This window comes from Lissotriton vulgaris, chromosome 1_1 (genome assembly GCF_964263255.1).
Source record: "Lissotriton vulgaris chromosome 1_1, aLisVul1.2, whole genome shotgun sequence".
Lineage (NCBI taxonomy): Eukaryota > Metazoa > Chordata > Amphibia > Caudata > Salamandridae > Lissotriton > Lissotriton vulgaris.
The window spans coordinates 554302146-554314698 of record NC_141685.1 but is presented as its reverse complement, the minus strand read 5'-3'; the positions used below and the strand labels follow the sequence as shown (position 1 = coordinate 554314698).

The following is a 12553-nucleotide window of genomic DNA, read 5'->3' as shown; positions in this document are numbered from 1 at the left end:
AACTACGAAAATGACGATGGACGGAGTACGTAATCAACGTTTGGCGCCTCGCACTACCTTTTAAATAAATATATAAAAAATATGACTATTAATACGGTACAAAAGTACAGCAGCGGATGACACACACGAACCAGGAAAAGAAAGCGACAGATTTACTAACTGATACAAAGAAAGGTTTGCTTGTTGAACTTGAAGAAAAAGAAAACGTGGGCTTCGAAACGACGCTGAGCATGCGAAGAGAGTACAATTACTACACCAAAAAAAAAAGGAAAGCTTTACATACTATCATGGAAATGAAGGAGCATATTATCAACAAAAGGCGATACATTATTGCTGCTTTTATCGACCGGAAACTGCAGATAAAGAGGCGATAATGGGCTTGATAATAGGCCCTTGTAACTTCCCATAGCAGCCCAGGTTCTGGTTTTAACCTGGGCTCCTATGGTTATTCACAAGAGCATATTATCAAGCCCATTATCGCCGCTTTATCTGCAGTTTCCTGCCCATAAAAACGATGATAATGTATCGCCTTTTGTGGATAATGACTCATTGCTCTTTTTTTGACCAGTAAACTTAGGTGCATATTATCAAAGACCGGTGTTACAATTATCGCTGTTTTATTGGCAAGAAACTGCCGATAAAACGGCGATAATGACCATGATAATACGGCCTTGTTATTTCCCATAGAAGCTCATGTTAACACCAGAACATAGGCTTCTATGGCATTTAACAAGGAAGTAATATCAAGCCCACCCTCCCAACATTAATAAAAAACCATAGGCCCTTGTAAATTCCCATAGCAGCCCAAGTTCTGATGCTAACCTGGGCTGCTATGGTTATTCACAAGGGCATATTATCAAGCCCATTATCTCCAAAAACGACGATAATGTATCGCTTTTTGTGGATAATATGGCGCATTGGTCTTTTTTTGACCAGTAAACTTAGGTGCATATTATCAAAGACCGGTGTTACAATTATCGCTGTTTTATTGGCAAGAAACTGATGATAAAACGGCGATAATGACCATGATAATACGGCCTTGGTATTTCCCATAGAAGCCCATGTTAACACCAGAACATAGGCTTCTATGGAAATTAACAAGGACATAAGATCAAGCCCACCCTCCCAAGATTAATAAAAAACGATAGGCCCTTGTAAATTTCCATAGCAGCCCAAGTTCTGATGTTAACCTAGGCTGCTATGGCTATTCACAAGGGCATATTATCAAGCCCTTTATCGCCGCTTTATCGGCAGTTTCCTGCCAATAAAAGCGACGATAATGTATCGCCTTTTGTTGATAATATGGCCCATTGCTCTTCTTTTTGACCAGTAAACTTAGGTGCATATTATTAAGAACCGGTGTTAAAATGATCGCAGTTTTATAGGCAGGAAACTGCAGATAAAACGGCGATAATGAGCTTTATAATACGGCCTTGTTATTTCCCATAGAAACCCATGTTAACACCAGAACATAGGCTTCTATGGGAATTTACAAGGACGTATTATCAAGCCCACCCTCCCAACATTAATAAAAAACTCCAGACAATGCAGGTACCCGGAGCAGGAAGGTCATTTTACATATCACTGCCCCAGAAATGTGGCGTTGCCCACGACGTGTACAGGGAGAGAGACAGAGAGAGCTCAAAACATTTTTTTTTTTTAAAAAGACCAGAGGGGTGCCGCTCACCGAGACTGTGGGGAGTAGGACGTGACACCCCGCATACTTCAAAATAAAACCAGAGAAGTGCCGTTCCCCAGTGCTCGGGCACCTTACAAGCCCCCATTATGCAGAACAATTGCCCCCGTAATTTGCCCCCGGGACCTAATGAATAAAACAGACTTCTACTTTTTTTTCACCATTTCCACCGCGTACAAGTACTGCACGAGTACCCCGCCATTTTTTATATTTTTAAAAATAAAAATTGAGCCTAAAGATCCATGTACACCCCTTGACCAAGACTATAGACTCAGAATCTTTCCACCCTGCCCCTTTTCCTTATTTCTCAACTTTGTTTTACTGTTTTCTTGTGACTCTCGTCTCCCGATAAAGAACATGGCTGCCAAAACTTCCTGGTTTGGAGTATTGACAGCCAATCAGCATGCAGCTCCTGCTCGTAATTGTACGTATTTCCATACGCGTATGACCAGTAAACTTAGGTGCATATTATCAAGGATCGGTGTTAAAATTATTGCAGTTTTATTGGCAGGAAACTTCCGATAAAACAACTATAATGAGCTTCATAATACGGCCTTGTTATCTCCCATAAAAGCCTATGTTAAGACCAGAACATAGGCTTCTATGGGAATTTACAAGGACGTATTATCAAGCCCACCCTCCCAACATTAATAAAAAACTCCAGACAATGCAAGTACCCGGAGCTGAAAGGTCATTTTACATATCACTGTCCCAGAAATGTGGCGTTCCCCGCGACTGCGGGGAGTAGGACCGTAACCCCGCCCACATACTTCAAAATAAAACCAGAGGAGTGCCGTTCCCCAGTGCTCAGGCACCTTACAAGCCCCCATTATGCAGAAAAATTGCCCCCGTAATTTGCCCCCCGGGACCTAATCAATAAAACGGACTTCTACTTTTTTCTCACCTTTTCCACCGCGTACAAGTACTGCACGACTACCCCGCCATTTTTTATATTTTTAAAAATAAAAATTGAGCCTAAAGATCCATGTACCACCCCCTGATCAATGCTATAGACTCAGAATCTTTCCACCCTGCCCCATTTCCTTATTTCTCAACTTTGTTTTACTGTTTTCTTGTGACTCTCCTCTCCCGACAAACAACATGGCTGCCAACACTTCCTGGTTTGGAGTATTGACAGCCAATCAGCATGCAGCTCCTGCTCGTAATTGTACGTATTTCCTTACACGTACGCCACGATTTTTCTTTAAAAAATAAAAAATAGAGCCTAAACATCCATGTATGACCCCCTGAGCAAGCCTAGAGGGTCAGAATGTCTATACCCTACCCCCTTCCCTTATTTCTCAACTTTGTTTTACTGTTTTCTTGTGACTCAGTTCTAGTGAGGCACAAGATAGCCGCCAACACTTCCTGGTTTCGAGTGTTGACAGACAGTTCACGTGTTGAGTTTCAACGGGGCCTACCCTAAAACTGCCTGACCTGGGTCATTGGTTAAGTACATAGGAGAAAGGGTCAGTGTTTGATCATTCAAGTACGAAATGACTTCCAAACAATAATATAGTAAATGGAATAGCAAAAATCCATCCCATAGTCATCATATAACTTTTGCAAAATATGAATTTAATGAGCATAGAGAAAGTGGAGACTCAAAATCAATTATATAGCTCCAAAAGTATTACTCACAATATTAGGTCAACAAAATACAAAAATAACTCTTGATAGTCAAAGTTATCTGTATACTATTAAAATTGAGCGTGCTCTCCGTGAGGGAAAAGAAATGGGTATTTGGGTAAGATTGGGGTGATTGGGTGCGTGAGGGACTGGGTAAAGGTGGTGTGACAATAGCACAATCACAATACAATTGAAGAAAGACCTTTACAGTCTAGCAAGATCAAAAGTTCCCTAAATCTCTTCACACATGGAATGGATTCCTCAATTCTAGTTAAGTCCCATAAGTATGAGGTGATGATGTAGTCTACGTTTCGACCCCGCTTGCTACAAGGGTTATTCGCGCCTCATTCTGGGGTCTTCATCAGGACAATGTAAGGTGGGAGCACTTCATGTGCGCTCTCCAAATGACCTGCAGTACTGGACCTTTGGTAGGTTCCTCGCTTGTTAGCTTGATTTAGGAGGGGGCAGGGTGAAACTGGTTGTGAATCACAGTATTCCAAAGCTTCTAATCGCTGCCAATCAACTGGCGTAATCAATATGCCGTCTTGGAATGCCCGAACAATCAGGCCACACGGGTGAATCTGTGGACCTCCACCTTCACCTTCACTGTCTTCCGTCAGAGTAGACAGTTCACAGCCATGCAGCTCGCGCTCGTAATTTAACAGATTTCCATATGCGCGCTGAACTTCGTCTCTAGATATCGCTATGATTTTACTTGCAATTTTCTCAGAAACTACTGAACGGATTTACACCATTTAACAAAAAGCACAATCTGCGAACAGAACTCTACCTCTCTGCCAAATTTCGTGTAATTCCGTTCAGCCGTTCGGGCTGTAGCCCTGGCTAAAGGTCCCTATAGAAAATTGCATGGGGAAAACATGTTTTGGGACCCCCCTTTTTCTCGCCCCCCCTAACCAATCACCCCCAAACTTTCAGGGAAGGAGCGGAACAAAGCAGACAATTTTCTTGGAGAAATTTGCGAAGATTCCTCCACCGGCGCCAAAGTTATTGCAAATAGAAAGTTGTGGATTTCCTATGGAAACTAGGTCCTAACTATAACTACCTACTGGCGACTGCCAGTAGGTTATATATATATATATATATATATATATATATATATATTTATATATATATATATATATATATATATATATATATATATATATATATATATTTTTTTTTTTTTTTTAGATCAAGTTCCTCATCAAAGAAGACGCCGCGCACCACTTCATAGTTGGTAATTGTGCTTTATTTTTCTGTAGGTTTCTCCCACCTACGTGTTTCGGACTATACCAGTCCCTGATCACGGTATACAAACAGTAGTCCTTTGTTTGTTTTGCATATTTATACTAGAAAACCCACATGGCGAGTTACGATGCATTGTGGGAATCATAGGCAATTGCAGTTTTAAGTTATTTTTCAACAATTATCATCATGCCTTGAATCAGCAAGTTTTATCTTTGCATTACAATTAGGGTGGATATTGGTGGTATTTCACCAATAGTAAGCTGTTTCCACATGTAGTATGTAAAAATCAGTTTTGAGCGGTGGACAGTATTACATTCTTGCATGATGTCCATTAGCTTAAATTTGTGGCTGAGTGCCTTAATTCAACTTGACCCAATGAGCAAATTTAGCTTGCAAACCCTTGGCATTTTGATAAATAAAATTTAAACCATTCTGCTTATGTTACACATTAACTTATGCTGTGCAAGAAAATACTTAGAATACTTGATATGACTTTACACTTGTCATGATTACATCAATAGACCATTTGTCCCTGATAGTCACTTTTTTCCAGTCTGTTAAAAGGTTCATTTGTGCATCTTTACAGATTCACGTACATCTCATCATCCCCATTCAAACCCATCGGGGTCTTTGTTTTGAATCTAATTATCAATTTAGATTCGAGACGTCGTCACTTTGTAATTCAATCTCCACCTCCAATTCAATCTCCACCTCCAATTCAATCTCCGTCCTCCGTGTGGCCGTTGCCATCATGTATTCCCAGGAGGGCGGGCTCTGAAGAAAGGGTGTAGCGCATGTGGTTGGCGCCTTCCTGATCGGAAATCACTTACACAGGTTAGCCCACCCATCCACCATCAATGTTTACTACTGAATACCAGATCCTTACCTGGCCACGCTCTAGACATTTGGAATATGTTACAGGATTCGAAGGTATCCTGTTTGTTCCTAACGGAAACTTGGTTGTCTGATTCTTCTTCCCCCGATTTGGCAAACACTGTACCCTCCGCCTACAATATTTATAGGAAAGACAGGCCATCTGGTAGAGGTGGTGGAGTTATCAATTTAGATTCGAGACGTCGTCACTTTGTAATTCAATCTCCACCTCCAATTCAATCTCCACCTCCAATTCAATCTCCGTCCTCCGTGTGGCCGTTGCCATCATGTATTCCCAGGAGGGCGGGCTCTGAAGAAAGGGTGTAGCGCATATGGTTGGCGCCTTCCTGATCGGAAATCACTTACACAGGTTAGCCCACCCATCCACCATCAATGTTTACTACTGAATACCAGATGCTTACCTGGCCACGCTCTAGACATTTGGAATATGTTACAGGATTCGAAGGTATCCTGTTTGTTCCTAACGGAAACTTGGTTGTCTGATTCTTCTTCCCCCGATTTGGCAAACACCGTACCCTCCGCCTACAATATTTATAGGAAAGACAGGCCATCTGGTAGAGGTGGTGGAGTGGCTATCATCGTAAAGGAGAACATAGCATGTCGCACGTTCCCTGTAGATAATATACAGGGCAGTGAAGCCCTTGGCTTCACTCTCCAGCTCTCATCCTCCCAGGCTTGTACTGGTATTCTTGTTTACAGACCACCAGGCTCGGTGGGGCCGTTTTTAGAAGAACTGCAGGCAGCCCTATCGACCCCATGCCTTAGGTCCAATCATTGCCTTCTATTAGGTGACTTAAATATTCATATGGACAATAGTTCAGACCCGGACACTCAAAAATTGTTGGATATTACTTCCGTGCTAGGCCTATTTCCTTATGTGGCAGGACCGTCTCATAATAAAGGCCACACGTTGGACCAGATCTTTTCTACTCTTCCTATCTGTGTTGACCCTCCCATGCCAGTTTTGTGGTCAGATCATTTTCTCATCACTTTTTCCATCCCTGTCATGGCTTCATCACGGTCCAAACCTGTTGGGTCGTTAAAGCATCTCTCTAAACCTTTCCATCTTCTTACTAGGGAGATGCTCTCAAATGCTTTAACAAACTTCCCTTGTCCCACCTCTGATAATGTAGAGGATTACATTGCTCTCTTTCACAACTGGCTCACAGATCGTCTAGAGAGCTTGGTTCCGGCCAAGAAACAAAATTCCGCCGAGAAAAGGACATCTGCCCCTTGGTTTACCCCTCATTTAAAAAAAGCACGACAAGATCTTAAGAAAGCAGAAAAAGCATGGAGGCGATCTTATGATCATACTGAGAGGTTAAATTTTAAGACGCTGACTCGAGCCTACCATAAATCAATTTGGGAAGGTAAAAAATCCTATCTGGAATCTAGAATAAATGAAGCGGAGCACTCTTGCAAGGAAATTTTCAGGGTGGTAAAAGATTTCACCTCTCCCTCCGCTTATACTCCAACCCATGCTCATTCAGAAGCTTGGCTGAAGGAATTGGCTGTCTATTTTGTACAGAAAATTACCACTATTCAAGAATCTCTCCAGGCCACTTTTCAGCAGCACACGATGAGTCTGGGGTGCCCCTTACCAGACCATGGTCCCTTCCTGTGTGATTTTCCCCCACTAGATCAGGAGAGTTCTCTTGACATCTTGGCAAGTCTTAAATCCGGATCTCCACAGGATCCTTGCCCGGCCAAGTGTCTAGCAAATATGGCACCTGTTCTGAATGACCTGGTAAATCCCATCCTGAATCTGTCGCTCTCTTCCGGGGTAGTTCCCAAAGCTTGGAAGAGCGCCATGATCCTGCCACTCATTAAAAAACCAGCGCTCGACCCTTCAGTCCATGCCAATTACAGACCCATCTCCCTACTCCCTGCTCTGGCGAAAGTGACTGAGAGGTTTGTTCACAGATCTATCTCTAATTTCATCGAGGAAAAGGGTCTGTTGCATAGCACTCAATCTGGCTTCCATGCAAATTTCAGCACGGAGACTGCGCTCCTTGAAGTCACAGATGCCATCAGGGAGGAGTTGGATGTTGGAAAAAAAGTGGTACTGATTATGCTAGACCTGTCGGCGGCTTTCGACACCGTTCCCCACGCACTCCTTCTTTCCAGACTCTGGGACTTTGGTCTGCGGGGAACGGTGTGGAATTGGCTTAAATCCTTCTTAGCCGACCGCCGGCAGACAATCTGGGCGCCTCCCTACTCCGCCGAAATGCCACCGCTAGAAGTGGGGGTTCCCCAAGGTTCCATTCTGAGCCCCCTCCTTTTTAACATCTTTATGGCCCCCCTGGCGGTGACGGCGGAGTCTTTCGGCGCCCGGATTGTCACTTACGCTGACGACACCCAGCTCCTCTTTGTAAGCAACAAGGATGGCCTGTTTGACGATGTCCAGGTCAGGGGCTGTTTGAGCGCAGTTTTTGAGTGGTTTGGACGTCATGGGCTGAAGTGCAACTCCGACAAGTCGGAGTTGCTCTTCTTTGGTTGTACCTCTGAGCCTGATTGGAAACCCTGGTGGCCGCAAGATATGTTTCCTCCCACTAGTTCGTCTCTGAAAGCCAAAAATTTGGGAGTTTTGATTGACAATGAGCTATCTTTCGGACCGCATATCTCATCTCTTACTGGGAAATGTTTCGGCATCCTTCGGATGCTTCGTAAATTCCTCCCTCTAGTCTCCATCCAGCACAGAAAAATCATTGTCCAGGCACTGATTGGCTCTAGGCTTGATTATGCTAATGTTTTGTTTCTGGGACTTCCCAAATATCTGGTCAGGCGTCTGCAAATCGCCCAGAATTCTGCAGCCCGAGCCATCTTTGGTCTTCCAAGAAAAGCCAGAGCCACTGATCTTCTCTCAACACTACACTGGCTTCCTATTGCTAAAAGGATTCTGTTTAAAACTTTGACCACGACTTTCAAGGCCCTACATGGCATAGCCCCCAAATATATTTCCAAACGATTGTCCTGGTATAACCCCCCCAGATCTCTCAGATCTTCGTCCCTATCTAAAATGAGTGTTCCCATTATCAAGCGTGCTAGAGCAGGAGGACGGTCTTTTCGCTACTTAGCTCCTCATGCTTGGAATGACCTCCCAATCTCTTTGAGACAGACCTCTAGCCTTCTGTCCTTCCGAAAGGCCCTTAAGACATGGCTTTTCCCTTAATTTGATGTTGCTTCCTGTGTCTGCACGTCCTCTCAGTGTTATGTTCTCCCTTCTTCGGTTGGGATTTCCTTCGATAAAGCGCCGGGATATTCCGTGGAGTGGCCGTGCGCTATAGAAGTATAAAAATAACATAACATAACCTCTCTCATCTTCATTAATCACAGCTATGCCTGAATATGTAACATCCTCCCAAGTTTTTCCAGGGTGTGTTTTCAGGTGTTTAGCTATCTCATAGCTGAAGTCATCATTGGTTATTGAGCGGATGTGCTCTAATATTCGCTTTTTTAGAGCACAGGTTGTTGATCCAATATATTTTTTCCCACAGAAGCATTGTAGTTGGCATACAACGAATTGTGATTCACACGTGATTTTGTCTTTAATTTCAAATTTGCGTCCTTTAGGATCTGTCAAGCTTTTGAGATTTTTACCAATCTTACATGCTTTGCATGTTGAACATTTTGAAAATCCCAACTGTCTTTTTTCTAGCCACGTCAAAGGTTTGATTATCCGAAAATGGCTGTTGACCACGGTATCTTGTATTGAAGGCGCTTTTCGGAATGTGATTAGTGGCCTTTCTCCTATTAGTGTTCCAATTTCAGTGTCTTTTTTGACCACACTCCAATATTTTGTCAGGATTTGTCTTATCTTAAAGCTTTCTTTTGAATACGTAAGAATCATTCGTGGTTTTTCATCATTCATTTGGCTCTCTCTGGGTTTTGGTATAAGTGTTTCTATATATATATATATATACATATATGTTTTCATATATGATTTTTATATAATTTCAGCGGTCCCGGCACATGGACGGGAATATTCAGTGCTTATGACTTTGATGAGGATACCCCTGGAAGAGAACTAGGATTACAGGTAAGTAACTTATCCTTTTTGACCCCCCTTTTTTCTTGGCCCCGCTTGACGGATCGGTCCTTAACTTTTCATGCAGAACTAAAAAAACTGGGCCACTTTTTTGGGAACATTTTGTGAAGATTCGTCAAATGGCGCCAAAGTTATAAGCACACCAAAAAACTCTTTTCCTTTGGAAACTAGGTCCTAACTATAACTACCAGTGACAACCAGTAGATAATTTATGGCTATATACATACATAAACACACATATATATGTGGTGTAGAGTTCCCTGTCCACAAAACTGACACCCACTTGCAACAGATTCTCGAATCTTGATGCATTTTGAAGACAAAATTATGAATCTATGAATAAAGTCAGTATTTTCGCTCTTTCAGACTCACTCAGATACCTAGAGTCACACACCCACTCACAGTCCTACGCAGGCATTCACACACAAAGCCATGCAGACACTCACAGAACCACATATTTAATAGTACTCTTTGCCTCTGTGATAGATTGCTGTACCTGGAGATCTTTTTCCATCTTAGGTAATGAACACACGTCCATAATTTTAGCACGCTTTATGCATGATAGGTAGGCCCTTTAAATTGTTGCTGGGATGCTTTCTACTTTTGGTTTTAGTTTGTAAACTAATTTCCTCTGAGCCCTGTAGATTGAAAGGACCTTATTGGGAAAGAATTCAGAGAATCTGTCATTTTGCAATGTTACTTTGTCCAGCACTGGTTGTAAATCTGGCATACTCTGGCACCATCTTCAAAATACGTTTTAGGTCTGAGGAAGAAGAGAAGATAACTTGACCTGCTGCCTGTTACTGGAGAGGAGTTGTGAAGGACTGGGCCTGCTTCCTCTTCTCTCAAGGACAAAGAGGTATCTGACCTGTGCAAACTACAGGGAGACAAGAAGCTTCACAAGGCCTTTATTGCATTTGCCCAGCTGACCATTTCCAACTGTACATGCCCAGGACACTGCCGTTGGACTCTGCTTGAAGTGACTCCTGACCCATGGGTTTTCCTAAGGTCCTGGAACCCTTGGCTGTCCCTGGGTAGTCTTTTCTTACCACCTGTTAGACCTGTGAGTCTTACGGCGCTCTTCCCTCAGACTTTTTGCCTGCTTTCCTTCTTTTTTTTGCTGGTTATTTTTGTTGGACCTGGACCCCGGAGCACTTTACCACTGCTGGCCAGTGCTAAAGTGCATGTGCTTTCCCCTAAACATGGTAATATTTGCTTATCCACATTTGGAAATTTGTATTGCTTGTAAGTCCCACGAAGAGTAGTATATCACATACCCAGGGCCTGTAAATTACTAGTGGGCCTACAGCACTAATTGTGCCACCCACACCAGTAGCCCTTCAAGCATGGCTCAGGCCTGCCGCTGTAGGACCTGTATGTGCATTTTACTGCCATCTCGACTTAGCATTTAAAACCCTTTGCCAAGCCTTACACTCCCCTTTTATTACACATAAGTCACCCATAAGGTAGGACCTAGGTAGCCAATAGGGCAGGGTGCTGTGTAAGTAAAAGGTAGGACATGTAATTTTATGTTTTGCATGTTCTGGTAGTAAAAAACAACTACATTTGATTTCCACTACTGTAAGGCCTACTCCTCAGGTTAACATTGGAAATTCTATGTTACACTTTTAAGCAGTAATTCCAAATTGAGAACAAGTAGCTGTATCATGTTTTATATCTGGTAAAGTTGGATTTGACATTACTATTTTAGAAACACCACTTTTAGAAAGTTGGCATTTCTCTGCTATTAAAGCTCTGTGTGCCTGCAGCCTGTCTCCAATACACATCTGGGGTAGGTGACAGCTTGACTTTGTGAATTCAAGCTAGACAGCCACACACAAAGGAAGGGTAGGTGTGTCTGAGTGCCCATCTGCATTCTGATGGCTCACCCTGGGCAGGATGGGAGGGAGGAGCTGACACTTACAACTGAATAGGCAGTGTCCTGTCCCTACACAAATATTGTATTACCCCCTCCAGATAGTCTGGAGCTGAGGCTGGGAAGAAAGGACTTCTGTGCACTTCAAAGACCCTTCGTTGGAGTCACTCCCACTTCAAAGGCACAACTGGGTATAAGTACTGGGTTTCTGACGCCCATCAAATAAGACACTTATTGACCTATAAAGAATCTCTATCAGAAGAACTGCTGTGCTGCTGCAAGGACTGTTGCTCTGCTGGACTGTTGCTCTGGAAGAATTGCTTTTCTGCTGTTCTGCCCTGCTGCCTACCGTCCTCTGACCCTGCTGAAGGGAAGCTGGACTGTTCCTTGAACCCAGAGTGATCTTCAAGGGCTTGTTGGCTTGCCTCCTGTCGCTTGAGATTCAAAGCTATCGAAGTTTCTACGCCTGCTCCTGACACCTGCTCCTGTGGATGGTCCATTGGAAGTGGACTCAGATACTTGTTCCAGAGAAACTGACGCATCTATAGTCTTCATGTAGCCTGTTGCAGGAGTAGAATTGGGTCATCACAGTTAGAACCTGTGCATTGCCAAAAAAAACAATGCATCTGAACCAATGCATCGCCGCCTATTCAGTGTGGGAAGATGGTTGTATCCCCTCGACTGCTTGGAGAAACCTGGAGCATCGTCTAAGGAATCAAGGCCTCTCAGCTCGGAGAATCATCTTCTGAACCACAGCATTGCCACTGCTGAGTGAAGCAAATCAACACATCACCTCGACTACACATTTGACATTGATGTCTCGCTTGTCTGAACCCTGCATCTTATTGTTGTGACCAGGATCAAGGTACTGTGTTCATCACCTGCATGGCTCATGTATCAGGCCATTTCTCCACCGCTACCAGCCTGAACTCTTGGCTTTGCCCTGGTCCAGCGCAACCAGATAACCCCCATTGGTACTTAATGCTTCTAACTACTACAGACACTTTCATTCTTTAAAAATTCATAGCTCAACTATTACTTATTTGATTTTTGTCGTTTTAGTCTTGGTTTTTTAATAAAATTATTGTCTATGTTTCTAATCTGGTGTGGAGTATGTTTGTGGTGTTTTCATTGTGTTGCTACGTGTTGTGTTGCACAAACA

At 43.1% G+C, this 12553-nt stretch overlaps 1 protein-coding gene across 1 annotated transcript in view; it reads right to left on the bottom strand.

Moving 5' to 3' along the window:
* Window positions 1-12553, bottom strand: part of HFM1 (helicase for meiosis 1) — a 2890879-nt gene that overhangs the window by 585110 nt on the left and 2293216 nt on the right. The window lies entirely within an intron of this gene.